The 16,370-nt window shown below is 41.1% G+C and overlaps 1 protein-coding gene across 1 annotated transcript in view; it reads left to right on the top strand.

The window, feature by feature from the left end:
- Positions 1 to 16,370, top strand: part of LOC111864709 (small conductance calcium-activated potassium channel protein) — a gene marked incomplete in the record, with an annotated part of 758,647 nt that overhangs the window by 254,900 nt on the left and 487,377 nt on the right. The window contains 1 exon segment of the mRNA XM_033751546.1: positions 3,776 to 3,838.

Here is a 16,370-nt window from a genome sequence, read left to right on the forward strand (position 1 = left end):
AGAAGTAGTAGAAATAGTAGTAGTAGTGGTGGTAGTAGTAGTAGTAGTAGTAGTAGTAGTAGTAGTAGTAGTAGTAGTAGTAGTAGTAGTAGTAGTAGTAGTAGTAGTAGTAGGTGGTGGCGCCCGCACCTCCATAGGCATCAGTGAATTGTGCCCCGGGTACATAAGAACGTTGGACAGCACTGGTCTAGATAATGTGGTACCCTCACGTCTCACAACTCTATGGGCCTCCGAGGCCTGTTACAGAGATAGATTTACCTTACCTTTAATAGACCATGAACACTGCTGATAGAACCTAATCTAACGGAAAATTTCGTTCACTCTTTTTGCGTTCCTACGTCTGCTATGGTTATCACTGAGGAGGAACGGATGTGACCGCCAAGTCGCACTTCTCTAAGCACCATTCTCACCACGGCAGGATTGTGATCACATCCGTTCCTGCTGTTTCCTAGTTCCAGTTCCGTAAGATTGAACATGACGGTGTAGTGGTTACATATTAGGAGAGCCAGGTTTCCATTCACGGCCAGGAGATAGGTTAACCTGACAGAGTTTTCTTTGTCTTCCGCAGGTCCTTCCAGCTGATTGCTGTGATTAACTAATTGAGCACTATGCGATGAAGGCGTATGGCTCCAATATTTTTGACCGCGGCACTAGATGGAAGTGAGTGGTCAGCTTCACGTCGTTGCCTCTTTAAGCCCAGAGAATTTACCCCCGGTACCCATTAAATGAGAGGCTGAGTGGGCCCCAGAACCCGTCTGGACGCTACGGAGAAGAAAAATCTTGCCCCTGCCGGGAGTCGAAACACGGTCGTCCAGCTTATAACCCGTCACTATACAGACTGAATTATCCCAACCCCAAATGCTGTGATAATGCATTAAAATAAGCCACGATGTTTCCTGTCGCTTCATTATAAATTCATCATTCACACGTTCTACGCTATATGTACTCGTATATCCCGTGTTACTGAAAATTGGTCGTTAAATAAATAGAGAAACAAAATATAAACCATTAGCTTTAATTTTGTCTGAGTCGTATGCTTATGATTTTAATATATTTGTTTAATATTGGCTATAAAATGAAAATCTCTCTCATCTTTCAAGATTTGTTCTCAAAATAAAGCATTGCGAATTCCATGGAAGAATATATACAAAGCCGTTTGTTTTTGATTTAAAAGCCCGGCATTTAAAGATAAAAATAAAGATAAAAATTACAAAATAAATACATATCTACCGTCTAAATATTTTGTTTTATATCCTGTGCGCAAAATTTTTCTTTCTATATTTTTCAGGAAATTTAATTGAGAAAATTTAAATGTATTAAATTCAATAACCCAGAACAGCCCAACAGCCAGAAGCGGTACGACAGAAAAATACATGTATTCCAGAATTTCATGTAGTTTTACTGTAAAATTTTAGAGAGAGAAAATTATTTCCCCACTAGGCGTTACGTTTTATATTTCACGTAAACGACAACAAAATATTTTAATGGTACATTTTCATATTACGTCAATAACGATGTGGTCTGTAAGATTTATTTTATTACCAGCATTTCCGTCTACTAGTGACATCTTACTGTCAGTAAAGGCACTATTTTAAGAAGAAATACCTTGAGATTTTATGAAAAATTCAGCGGAACAAAAACCTAGTTTATGGGTATCTTTGTGGAATAAGTCAGGAAGACGTCTCATACACTCGTAATGGTTTTAATAGCCCAGCTTTATTGCTACTAATAATTTTTCGTCTACTTTACTACAGTTATAATTTTACATGCGTTCTTCATAAAGTATAAACAATTACAAGGCGCCCATTTTATGAGAAAGCTCGTCGTTGCTACGGCAAAATCTTGGGCAACCATAACCTAGTGAATGATAAATTTTATGTTCCTCATCAGATATTATTAATGCGATGAAAAGCGAGAGGATGAGGTGGGTGGAGTATGTAGCACTCCTGGGACGTATGATAAACACTGTTTAAATATTTTAATCGGAAAAGTTTAAAGGAAAAGAGCTTGGGAAACCTTGTCGTTAGTAGGAATATAGCAGAATATTAAAGAATGCCTTGAGAATTTACGGGAAGATGCATCTGTTTTAGGCTCTTATGAACACTGTAATTAAAGGATAAAGTTCCTTGACTGGCTACTTTTGTAGCAGTAAAACCTGAACAAGAAGGTTAACGTGCAACTCCGAAATCATATTCTCTGGGCTGAAATTCATGAGACAGGCCTTAAAATGTAGGCCATATGGAAATAGTACGGAAGAAGGAAGTGACTGTGGGATGAATTTGAGACTGTCTTGCATCAGCCACATCTTCGATTACAGAAATAAATTAACGTTTTCCTACATACTAAATGTGAAGGGAACTAAAATATCAGTCAAATAGATTGGAGTTATGACTGGTCTACAAACGGCCAAATTCCTTGTCACTTTATGGTGCTGATGATCTCCTATTCATATTTTAGCATGTATCAGATGCACTTAAAAGCGAATAATTTTATTCGTTTTATGGATGCCCTCAGGCTCTTAAAAGTGAAGGATTTTATTCATTTACTGGATGTCCATAGGCTCTGAAAAGTGAAAGATTTTGTTCCTTTACTGGATGTCTACAGGCTCTGAAAAGTGAAGGATTTTATTCGTTTCCTGAATGTCCATAGGCTCTGAAAAGTGAAGGATTTTGTTCCTTTACTGGATGTCTACAGGCTCTGAAAAGTGAAGGATTTTGTTCGTTTACTGGATGTCTACAGACTCTGAAAAGTGAAGGATTTTATACGTTTACTGAATGTCCACTAAGTGTGGATGTATCTGTCATGCATATCTGCCGATGGCACAAGTGCGACACAAAGAAGGTTTAACAGGCGCCAACTGTAAAACTTGTGCATTAAATGTACAATAGCGCTGCACGTTAAATCTTCTATTCGATGTCTTCCGATAGCAAGATTTATCATCACATTTATCTCCTCTTACTTTTGTATATGAGCCTCAAAACGCTTTAAAAATTCATTGTCAGAAAGCTTTTCGGAGAGAACAAAGGTGAAAATAACTACGCTGATAGCTCCCATTGCCAAGATATGCCGCCAAAGGAAGAAGTGTGTGCCAAGGAACAACAGTCGCTGATCTAATTGCTGTGGTCATTAAGTAACCGCCTAATTACCTCCGGGAAGTAGAGACCTTCTTGAGAAGCTAATACTTGCTTAGCTAGTTAATGTATCTTGAGCATTTTATGGAATCTCAAAGTTTATTATCATCTTCACAATAGAAATATTCTTAGCCAAATTAATCCAGCCCACACCCTTCCATCCTGTTTCTTTTATTCGGGACGAATAGCCTTAAGAAGGGAGCAGTTTTGGCTTTAGACCCGTTACTAGGCAATGACCGCGAAACAAGCAACTATATAACATCATATTTTTAATAAGTAGGGGCTCCGCAAACAAGGATGTTTATACGGCATAGTATATTTTATATGGTATACTTCGCTTGCGGACTAAAACCACGGAGTTTGAGCATAGTATATTTTATATGGTATACTTCGTTTGCGGACTAAAACCACGGAGTTTGAGTTTATGGTGTGGTGGTAAAATATTGGACCACAGCTTGCTACACTTTAGATGTAGATGGAAGTTACGTCTGTGCCTTCTGTAGAGTGTCTACAAGCAAAGAAAACAATTGTTCAAGGCGTGTTTGATTTAAATATAAATGTAACCATTACTAGCCCTAAGTGCATTTACTCTATTCTGACTAAATTATCTTAACTTATTTTAATATATGATTTCTTTGTTCTAGGTTGGTGTACTTTTGACTTTCGAGGTAGAATGAGAAAAGTGGATATTGGGAAAACTTTATCAGGTAAGCAACACACGTGCTCTTAAAATCACTTTAGCTGCACGTACCTCTCTTTTAAAGAGTCAGCAGGAATCTGTGAAGGTGCTAACGCAAGGGTTTTATCTGCTCGCGAATCACTTCATCTTCCCCTCCTACTGCTTTCTCTGACACCATGGTCCCACGGTTTTGTTAAGATGCTGAGAAGGTAGGAAGCAATATCTGTCAGTAAATTAAGAAGGAAGCTGTGAGGACAGAAACTGGAATTAAATTTTTAAGTGTCGTATATACTATTACATACACACACACACCACAGATAGTGTAATTTAATTTAATCCGTTCTCTTATTCCTTTACGGTGTCGAGTTTTGTTTCTTTGTTATTATTATTATTTTGATCATTTTTCAGACAGTAGAACTCCTTGGACGAGTGATCAGCTCGTCGCAAGGCCTCTACGTAAACGCAGGACAACACAAACGCAGAATAAGCACATACACGTACAAAACATTTATGCCTTCTGTGGGATTCGAAACTACGAAACTTCCAAACGAGCGAAGACAATGCATGCCATAGACAGCTCGGCTAGCGGGATCAGCGATAGTGCAACACTACAGAATAATCAGGTTGAGTCTTATTAATGCCTATAAATCAGTATATAGGACAAAACTGTCTCCATAATTTAGAAAAGTATTTACTAGGATGCAGGAAACATCACACAGAAGTTCCCAAACAGAAGTTAGACTTAAGTTTGTAAGGAAGGGTTAGCTGAAGTAAGTAGAAGTTACACAGAAAATTTAACAGAATGCCGGGAAGTATGGAATTGTTAGAAAACAATTAACAAAGAAGTATGTTAGTTTATCGGTGGGCATAAGAGACGCGAAGTCTATTCTCTTGGTACTGAAAATGAAAACTGTGTGTTACAGGCACAAAGAATATTTTCATCCTTCGAGTTTATGGTTATTTATCTGCCAAAAAGATGCCTACGTTTATGGAAACAGAATTGTATCCTTTACCATATTCACAGACTTCTTCCATTAGATATTATCCTTAGCCAGCAGAATCTATTCCACATATTATGTCGCAGGTATCAGTTTTAATATTGTCACGTATTTGGGGGGGTGGCTATAGACGGTTTATGGATTGGATATTGGATTTATTCACCACTTGTACACACCAGACGGAACTACAATTTACAGATCAATGACACACACACAGCCTAGTGTCCTCAGTCTATAACAGTCTCTAGTAACCATTTCCTGACAACGGCTTTACCGAGGGAGATTCTTCAGCTTCCGTCACTCAGGTTCTCTTGTCACAACTGGGTCCCAGGCTGTCTACCATTTCACACGAACCTTCTAGTCTTCTCTTCACAGACTGACTTTCAACTGCCTGCCGATCACATTGGCCGTGCGGTCTAAGGCATAAACTGCCTTCGCCCGCTCAAACACTGGGGTTGTGGGTTCCAATCCCTTTTTTCTGTGTTTGTATTATTCTGAGTATAGATAGAGGTCTTGCGACGGGCTGATCCCCCGTCCAAGGAGCCCTACCGACTATGTATAGGATTAAGAAACTGAAAAGCGGTCGAGGCCCGACAAAGAGCTATAGATAGGCAGCTAGGTAGTGGGTTGGTAAGTAGGTAGATATGTAGGTAAAATAGATGAATGGATGTCCTTGCCTCTCTTGCTTTCTCTTTTGCCTATGTTAAACGGAAGGGAGCTTGGATAGCTCAGCTGATCTAGTGATGGGCTTGCGGCTGAGCGGTAGAAATTAACTTCTCAGTATGGACAAGAAAGAATTTTTTCATTTTCCAAAGTGTCCAGACAGGCTTACGATTAAAGCGGTCGGGGCGTGAAGCAGGCCTGTAACTCCATCTAGTGCCAAGATTAAGAATGGTTGACCTGTACCTCTACTGCCTTATATACTCTTCATTGTGGTACATATTTAATTAAGCACAGGGACAAGTTTACCTTTCGTATGTCAAATGAAATACGTATGTATGTACAAATAGTTGTGAGTGTTTGTGTAACGAATTATTTGCATAGAAGCTCCCCTTACGACGTCCTGACACAGAACAGCCTGCCTCCTCTTCCTCGTTAATTTTCTTTTTTTCCTCACTCCAACTAAGTCTCCATTCGTCATATTGTCATTAATGAGAGGGCTCTATCTCTGAGGGCGTTTGCACTCAGACCCACTGTACCCTGTTATATGGAGGATTCTAGCATGTTGCCTAGCAACGCTGTAACATCTAGAGACCGTTTGTTAAAACGAACGAGTTGTAGACCACCGGCTGTACCTTCCCTTCTAACCACTTGTGTGTGTTTCTCGCAATATTGAGCGGAATGAAGGGCGGAAGACCATTCAGCATATCGTCTGTGTTTGAAATCTCGTATCCTGGGCGGATAACCTCATATGGTGATAGTATGGTGATAGTACGTACCGTGACACGACGCCTGGAAGCCGGTATAACTCATTGCTAGGCAACGGCTCGGTAGACAAATCCCCGCGGAAGCGAACGCACGCAACAATAGAGGAGCAGTGTTTTCTGTAGGTCGCGCCGCGCTCGCTACTAAGCAAGGGTGCGGTAAACACATCTCTGCAGCATTTAATTAAATGCATCAATAGAGGAAGCGTTGTTTTCTGTGGGGGTTTCTCCGAGGCTATATAATGAGAATTGATTGAATCTGTGGAGTTGGCAGTTTAAAGAATAATTGGGAAGAAATGGCAAGAAAGAAATTGAGCTCTGCAAAGAAGACTTAATGTATGCTACAGTTACAGTGAGACTGGTGTGATTCCTATGGTATAATCCGTTGCCAGGAAGCGGGCAGTGGAGGCTGTTATAGACTGAGGACACTGATGTGTGTAACAGTGAATTGTGAAATGAGGATATAGCGATAGAGCTATAATTAGTTATAGTTATGATTTTAGTGTATAAGATGTCAATAAATCCAGTCATGAAATCCAAATCCCCTCTATAAATCAGGCACACACATCAAATACGTGACTGTATTATTGTTTGTAGGAAGTTATTTGGGCGTACAAGGTACACAATATCATCGTCCACTCAAATATTTGGATCGTCGGTTCGAAACCCACTACATGCGTATATATGGGGGTTTGTGCTGTCCTGCTTGCATAGCGGCCAAGTGCCGGGGATGATCCTCTGCCCAATGAGTCCTGCCAGCTGTTTACAAGATACAGAGTTTCAAAATTAGTTCTCCCCCAGTATAGGTGGAGAAAGAAGAACACGAAAAACAAGAAGAAGAAGAAGGAAAGTTTTGTACATGGATACCGGGAGATTTAATTAATTAAGCAGTACGTCATGAAACCGAGCGGGTTTGTCTAGCGATATTGCTTTAGATTTGTACGCTGGAGATGCTCTTTCGAATCTCTACCAGGATACTGGCTGTGCTGACTGGAGTTTCTATTAAGGTAGAGTTGTCCCTGTGCTTAACTAATTAAGGACTACGCCATGACGACTTATGGGGGAGTTGGTATATAGATCCACATTTTCTTGACCTCGGCATTAGTTGTAGGCGAGCTTTAGGCATCGGCCGCTTTACCCCCGGTACACATTTGATAGGGGGCTGGGTGAGCCCCAGATCCGATTTGACGACGTGGAGAAGAGAAAATTCTTAACTTTACCGGGACTCGAACCCCGACCCCTCGGTCATCCAGTCCGTATCCAGTCGCTACACGAACTACACTACCCCAAGTCCTCGAATTTACTTTGACAGGTTGAATGTAAATAAGCAAAGCATATTCTCTGATATAACGAATGATGTGTGTATGAATATTATATATATTTAAATCAATTTAAGTATAAAATGTCTGAACATTTTCGGTAGCGAAACGAGAAAGAGAAAGAATATGAATAGGATAATAGGGCCACAGCAAGGAACTATATTTCATAGGATTATTTGGAAGCCCAATTTGCATTTTATATACTGTAATAATGTATAAGCTGATCACGCTGGCCGAGCTGTCTAAGCCACGAACTGCCTTCGTCCGCTAGAACACTGGGGTCGTAGGTTCGAATCCCATTCGTGGCATGGATGTCTCTGTGCGTTTATTCTGTTTTTTTTTGTTGCTTTATGTGTACGTAGCGGCCTTGCGACGGGCTGATCCCCCGTCCAAGGCGTCCTGCCGACTGTGCATAAATTAAGAAACTGAAAAAGCGGCCAAGGTCCACAAGGGCTGTAGTGGAATAGATAGATGAAAATGTCACGGTTGTAGTTACTATCCTTGTGCTATGTATTAGTTAGGAGCTAGGCTAGTATGCATATATTTGTGTACGCAGTACTCGGCTTCGCATAGCCTCCCGACAGAGTTTTAGTTCTTGTAGTCACAACTACGCGTGAAATATGATTCTTTCATGCGAAAATAACGTAGTGATGTACTGATATTTGCTTTAATGAATGGCGCATTACATCTGATAATAATTATTAATGATTACTCCAGTCGTATGATAAATGGAAATCACTGTAACGGGGCTGCGCCGAGCAAATATATCAAAATGAAGATCAATGTAACCGATAGACCGAAAGGAAGCCGATAATGAGTTGATTGAATAAAAGTTGTCTTTTGTCTGCTTTGGGTAAAACTCCAGTATATATGATTCAAATTCTCACAGCGTTGGTTATGAAGAATACGATCTCTTGGGATAGACATAACATCATACAAAACAAAAAACTCCTTGGCCTGTAGTCCGCAAACGAACTATACCGACCGAGCGACCCCCGCTTCTCGGCGAAGTTAGTGCCAACTTTAGCGGATAGAGGGTGTCGCGTATTCAGCGCAACGAATCCCCACGGCCGTTAATCTCGGTTTTCTAGACCGGAGCCGCTATTTCTTTGAAAAAGAAAACTCATCATTTATCCTCACGAAGCTGAGTGGACCCCGTTCCAGACCCACTACTTCTCAGAAAATCTGACAGCGCCGGGAATCGAACCCGGGACATCTGGATCTGTAGCCAGGAGCTCTGACAGTTAGACCACAGAGGTGGTCTGTAACGTCATACAGTCAGCTGAAAATCAACAATCTACGTTGATGAATGTCATGTCGCCTCCATCTTCAGGGCAGAAGAATAAGACAAGAAAGAAACCAGAGTGAAAGCTATGCTTGCCACCTCTCTTCCCACTGGTTTCTTGCATGGCTTATTCTGCCCTGAAGATGGACACTACGCGCTCCTCCGAAACTTCGGTTGATTTATAACGGACTACACGGAATTATTTCCCAGAAGATAGAACCAAAATGTTATATGTTCGTTGTCGGTGCCTGGAGGCTGACTCATGTTAGTGGACCACCTAGGGGGCAAACCAGCCTCTCGCCTGAAATCTTGGTTTGTAATGTAATTAAAATGCGACGGCGAGTGAGAAATTGGCTTCCAAGGTTACGGTTTTGCAAAATGTACCGCTTTAAAACCACACCCGTCCATTATAATGATAAAGAACAGTGCGTTTCTGCGACTTGACAACAGCGTTCACAGAATCAGTTTTATAAGCTTCCCGCATTAATTTATTTCGCACAACATACAAATTGTGCATATGCTATTTAATGCAGTGTTAGTGTAAGGGTCCTGCCTCCTCATTCGCATCCCGCTCGCATTCCGAAGAGAAATGAACTAGTTCTGTGGTAATATCAGTTCACACAGTCGTTAGTCGACTTTGTGACAACCTACCGAGGGAGAGTCGTGCTAGGATAGTAGCGATAGATTGGAAACTGAGATTCAAGCGGCCATACTTCGAGTGGTGGTCGTGTTACAACAGTTACCATTATGTAAAGTAATTTTTTCTCAACGGAAAGCACAAAGAGGTAACATTAAAAGAAATTGGGTCTGTGGAAATCGTAAAAGTAAGTAACAGGTGGAACAAAGGATTTTAAAAGTAAAGCAAGCTACTGATTTGGGTGAAACTATACACTTTCAGCCGTACAAAATTATTTGTTCTTCTTTTTCTATTCCTGTTTCTCCCACTTGGATCATTGGGCATCCTTGACGCGCTTCGTTTCACTTCAGTTTCTCAATCTAAGACAGTCTGTAGGACCCCTTTGACGGGGGATCATCCCGTCGCAGGGCCTCTGCCTAACACAAACACAGATTCGAATCCATGATTCTAGTCTTCGAGCGGGCGGAGACATTTCATGCATTAGACCGCGCAACCACTGTGGTTATCTATTAATTTCGATAGATTATTTATACAGAAAGATATTTTCCATTTTGAATATTAAAGTGTACGTTATATACTTATTACCTGCTCCTTATAAGTTAATTTGTAAAATGCAGAGAATGACTATCAATTTCTCCATATCTGAATACTTTTAAGTTAGCGTGTTAGACCCTACAATTACTATAGAAAAAAGAGACAATGTGTGGCTCTTCTTAAGGCAAGACGACGCTCAATCAAGCATCAAACAACTGAAAAAAGTGGCTTAAGCAGTAGCCCACGAAAAAATGGCGTTCTATTCGAAAAATATTCTGATAAAGCATTGCATTTAATTATGGCAAAATTCAGGTTTTTGTGATTCAAAATATGAATTATTTTTCTATATAAAAGATCAACCGAGATAAGTAAATTTTTTGTGCATAATGTTAGATGTGTTTCAAACGTCCTCTGTTAGTTTCATTCTCACTGACAGAGCCCTTAATTTCGCCAGTTTTTAAACGTCAATTTACTTGCAACATCCTGTACATTGTAACTACAGATTCTGCAGATCGTAAACACGCAATTTACAGAAGCGGAAACATAAAGTGTGTTGTGAGCAAAATTCACGGAACTCAAAAGTCATCATTACAGTCTGAAGCCAGAAACAGTAAATTCCTCCCACGTATCTTCCAGTTGGGAACCTGGAAACAGTTTTATCTCCGTCACTTAGGAACACGGGCCTCAGTTAATGCCCCTAACCTTGAAGTTCGTCAGAACGCAGTCTTCAAGTTCAAGTAACGTTGCTTCGAAGCTTTGAGTTCATTCAAACGAAATATGAAAAAAAAAAATGAGACAACGAAATTCATGCAGTGTAAAACTCTTGTCCATATACCTAAATAATTAAGCACCACAGCATGAAGACCTATGAGGAAGTGGAGGTATAGCTCCACCTTTCTTGACCTCGGCGCTAGATTTATGTAGGTGGTCAGCTTCATGCTCTGGCTGATTCAATACCGGGAAATAGCCCCTGCTACCCATTGGATTGGAAGCTGGGTGGGCTCCAGAGTCTGTCTCAACGCCGTGGAGTAACAGATTTTGCTATCCCTTCTTTAACTCGCTGACCTCACGAATTTAGAATATGACGAACAGTTTCACGAATTAGAGAACTGGGTTTGGTTGTGAAGCAACATATATTGAGATGCATTCATATTTGGCACACAGGTTGCTAGTAAATTAGTGTGTACTCGTACTGTCATTGGGTTAGATTAATCTTAATTTATTTTTTAGTTTAATTAATCGCAAAAGGGTGATTAAATAAACTAAAAGAAGAAGACCAAGACGTAGCTGGGTGGACAGTATTAAAATGGATCTTAGAGAGATAGGATGGGATGGTATTGATTGGATTGACCTGGTTCAGGATAGTGACCAGTGGCAGGCTCTTGTGAAGACGGTAATAAACTTTCGGATGCAATAAAATGCTGGAAAATTATTTAGCAGCTGCTGCAGAATTGGCGGCTCCTCAAGAAGGGCTCAGCTCCATGAGTAAGTGAGTAAGAGTATTTAATGACATTATCAACAGCTTAGATACTTTAGAGCATAGCGTTATGATGACTAATGAATGGTGGACTTGAAAACATATGGAAGGAAGAATTCGCTTATAGGACAGAGGAAAACAACATGAAGCTTTATTGAGAGTAGCCGATGATGCGGCCGAGAATCTAACACGGTACCTTTGGAGTGCAAATCAGAACTTTTAGCCCATGGAGCTTCTCCGTGTTTTATTTTATGATTAGGAAATAAGAACGACTTTCGCCAAATCCGTAAATAAGACTTATATTTGAAATGCTAATTAGTCACTCAGCCAAGGAAATTCCCGCAACTTGGAGCCCTGTCGTCAGCAGTTATTAAATTAATTTTAGTACGAAGAGTTATAGCTTCTGGGATACAAAGCTCTGTAGTCTCTTCAAAGTAAACCGATGTTTCGGAGGAATGCATCACCTCAATCTTCATGGTCGAAGAATACGCCGAGATCGGCTTGCCACCTGCCATTACTCTCTGGTTTTTTGCTCAGCTTATTCTTCAATCCTGAAAATGGAGGTAACATGTTCCTCTGAAACTTCGATTGGCTTTCAACGGACTACGTAACGTTATACCCCAGAACACAGAACTCTTCATAACCACCGTCAAGCGAACAGGAAATGCTCCTTTTGTTACGCTTGTGTATAAGAACCTAAACCAACATTTTCTAAGGTAAACAGCTTGCTTACTTACTTACTTACTTACTTACTCATGGAGCTGAGCCCTTCTGGAGGAGCCGCCAATTCTGCAGCTACTCAAGAATTTCCCAGCATTTTATGGAACCCGAAGGTTCATTACCGTGTTTACAAGAGCCTTCCACTGGTCCCTATTCTGAGCCAGATCTATCCAATCCATCCCATCCCATCCTATCTCTCTAAGATCCATTCTAATATTGTCCACCCACCTATGCCTTGGTCTTCCCTGTGGTCTCTTTCCTTCTAGCTTTCCTACCAATATCCTATACGCATTCCTCGTCTCGCCCATTTGTGCTACATGACCTGCCCACCTCATCCTCCTTGACTTGATCATTCTAATTATACTTGGAGAAGAGTACAAGTTATGAAGCTCCTCATTATGCAGTTTAAGGTAAACAGCTACCTTCACAAAGCTTTAACCCACTCGATTTAGTTGTGCAAACGGATGAAAGAAAAACTCCGGTTATCTCAGAACAGGACACGTCCTGATATGTATGAGAGAGCATACTCATGTGTTGCAGAGAAGCTCTCCCGTGTGAATGCGTATGATAATCTCTCGCTACATGGCCAGTTGCTGTGTCTCTTAAGTAGCCGAGAGGCTCCTTCATTCAATTGCGCGGTAAATGGCTCGGCAGATGTCTAATTGAATTTCTGTTCCAGCACTTTACTGATTAATGACCTTGTAGAACTTCTGAGTGCTGACTGAAGAGTTTATTAACTAGGTGTCTGGGTCATTCATTGATCTACGCCTAGCAGCAGATATGATTCAAAGCAGAGTGGATACTGTATGTACCACCTACTTCAACATTCAAACACTCTGCAAAGTGACCATTGAGTGTATTTGTAGCTATCTTATAATTCTCACGATAAAAAGTGATTATTTCAGAAAATTACTGGGTTTTTGGAGGTTTTTCCATCATCCGATATTCTATTGAATAGAAAAGACGACGTTTCGGAAACTTCTGTCTTCAGGTGAAAGGGGGAGAAGGCACATACTCAGTTAGGCTCCTTAGATAGAGCTAATCTCAGTCACTGGACAACCCCTGCCAGATTTACACAACTATTTAATTACTTGAGACCAGGCTATTTCGGCGGGAGATCTATTATATAGAATAACGGATGATAGAAGAAGTCCAAAAATCCATCGTCAGAACCCTTTAGGTTTTAAGTGATTATTTTTCTAAAGAGAATGAACAGATATTGAGATGGATTTCACGTTGCAGAGGGTTAATAGCAGCCCGTCAGTGTGCCTCTGCCGATCTAGCTCCTGTATAAACGTTTGATTAAGATTTTCCTGTCGTTTTACTTGATAGATTGATTTAACTAACTGCTAAGTGACTGACTCTTCCAATTAAAGGAAGAACATCTTCCTTAAGAAGCAGCTGGTCCCTTCTCATGACGTAAGAAAAAAGGTGACGCTATCCCAGTAAGAGGCCGCGGAGGACCATAGGCGTGTCAGACGTCAAGGCTCCCATATTTTCTAGAAAATCGGTTCATAGGTGGCTGTGAGTTTGTCAGCCTTACGCATGTCGACCTGTAGACCAGAGGAATATTCCTGGTACTCATTTCTGTTACGGGTTGAGTAGACCCCAGGGCCATAGTGCCGCTGGAAAAATTAGGTAAATTGAAAAAATATCCAATGACCTCATCAAGAATGGAACCTGTGACCTGCCGGTTTGTAGCATATTACCTCAACCAACTACACGCCTGCAGGTCCCCTTTCTCATGAAGATCCCTGACAAAATTATTTTAGGAATCTGCATCTCTCGTGCTTGCCACTGATGCTGCCTCACCCTCTGTTTGTTACTTCAGCGCCCCGTTTATGCCGTGTCCAGCGTCAAATTTCTGAAGTTCATCTCAAATCAGTTTTCATTTCATGAATTCTCACTTCATACATTCACACCCTCTGTAGGAAACCGATACAGTTTACCTGCTCACAAGTGTTTGCCGTCGGAAATTTTTGATGTCGCTTAAGGTTTAGTATTTTTACCTTGCCATGATGTACTGAGTGCCCGTCACAAAGGTCACTTGTTTCAGAGCATTAACTACTCGCCTGCTCTAACCCTGGGGTCGTGGTTTCAAATCCTACTGAAGTCATAGATGTTTGTCTGCGTTTGTATACGTACCGTGGCCTTGCGACGGGCTGATCCCCCGTCCAAGGAGTCCTACCGACTCTCTTAGGATTCAGAAACTGAAGTGAAACAAAGCGTTTCACGGATGCGCTGTGCTCCAAATTGGGGGCAAAAGGAAATACTCGTAGAGAGAGATGATGAGTAAGTAGCTATCATAATACAGCAAACACAGGAAGTAGCTTACTATTGCAGTGAAATAACAATACCTCAGTCTCTGAACAAGCGTATGGAAAGGGATCTTTATCTGTGTCAAAATTGTCAGCTTGTAAAGGTAGTTTATTTAAGGAATTCCAAGCAAGTTAAGTATAGTTATTAGCACGTTGCTTCCACAAACAAAGCAACTCGTTGCCCGTTGTCTTGAGCTCTTCTTCAACCGAATTCAGCCACCTGACAGAAGGTCTGCCTACTCGTTGAGTACCTTCTCGTTTATGTGGAGTTGACTTCTGCAAGGGTTGTGCTCCTCCATTCTATAAATTTGTCTCATGCATCTCGTCCGCTTTACTTACATCGCTTAAACAAAATCTTGTTCATTACATGGTTCATAAATTTCATGCTTATACCTTGATCTCTATACACCATTTTCCCTAATTGCTCCGTAAATTATTCTCAATATTATTCTTTCAAAGATTCGGAGCACATTTTCAGCTTTCCTTCTGAGAAGCTAGCTTTCAGTTCCATAGTTAATTATAGGTATTACAAGCATCTTGCTTAGAACATAATTTTGTACTTTGTATTTTAAAGTAATGTATATGATCCTCTCATGTCATACATAATGACATTTCATATTTATTTTATCAGCCGATTTTTACATTGAAGGTAAATAAGAGAGAGGGAAAATTGTTTTGTGAATTGAGCTCAAACATTAAGGGTTGAACAAAATCGAGGAACATTTAAATCAACATAGCTATCTAAACCCGAAAGTTAGCTTCGCATGTTCACAAAGTTCTGCCAGTAGATCTAAACCCGAGCCAACGGAATCCATTTCATATTCCTCCGGATATTCCAGCTCATTTATTCAAGTCTCAAGCCAGTTGTGGTGTTTCACAACGTCCTAGTACTTTTTTCGGTGACAGGTTATAAGCTTGGCGTCAAATCTCTGAGCCGGAGGACTACATCTTGTCAGTTGTTCACCGGCGTTTATTCAACATCCTTCAGTACGTTGAGGAGGCGGGATAGCGCAGTCGGTATAGCGACTGGCTACGGGCTGGACTTGAGGAGCCGGGATAGCGCAGTCGGTATAGCGACTGGCTACGGGCTGGACGTGAGGAGCCGGGATAGCGCAGTCGGTATAGCGACCGGCTACGGGCCGGATGACCGAAGGCTTGGAGTTGCAGTCGAGGTGGGGGTAAGAATTTTCTCTTCTCCAAGTCGTCCAGACTGGCTCTGGAGTCCACCCAACCTCCTGTCCAATTGGCACCGGAAGCTCTTACCCCGAGGGTAAAGCGACAGGTGCGTGAAACTGACCACTAACATTCAACTAGTGCCGAGGTCAAGAAAATGTGGATCTATATATCTACTCCCCCATACGTCTTCATGGCAGTGTCTGCAGGCCAGCTCCAACTACTGCCTGAGGAAAAGCTCTGCCGCGGTGGCAAGGACTTTATGAGTATTTGTGTAAACAATGACGGTAGCCAGAATTCGAAATGTGGACCTTCCGAATGTAAACAACACGCGTCACAGAGAATTCGGTTCATGATGAATGAATAAACTCTTAATCTTGTTCACTCCCCTCTTGAACTGAATGACGCACAGAGCATTTTCTTGGAGGCAGATCAGCTCTCTTTGCTAAATGTTGACTAAATTTACTGAAACAAATAACTGTTAACCTGCTTTAACAAACCATTATTCAACACGCTGTGCACTGCCCCGTGACATTGGCATCCTTCCGAGCTACGTCATAAAAGCCCACAGTTTACTCTGTGCCTCTTAAGCAAATAAATGAAACGTTGTATTAACTTCGTGCAGTTATAACTGCATCTGTAACTGACTCAATGAAGCTGTTCTTGTGATGCCAG

Source organism: Cryptotermes secundus, unplaced genomic scaffold (genome assembly GCF_002891405.2).
Source record: "Cryptotermes secundus unplaced genomic scaffold, Csec_1.0 scaffold654, whole genome shotgun sequence".
Taxonomy (NCBI): domain Eukaryota; kingdom Metazoa; phylum Arthropoda; class Insecta; order Blattodea; family Kalotermitidae; genus Cryptotermes; species Cryptotermes secundus.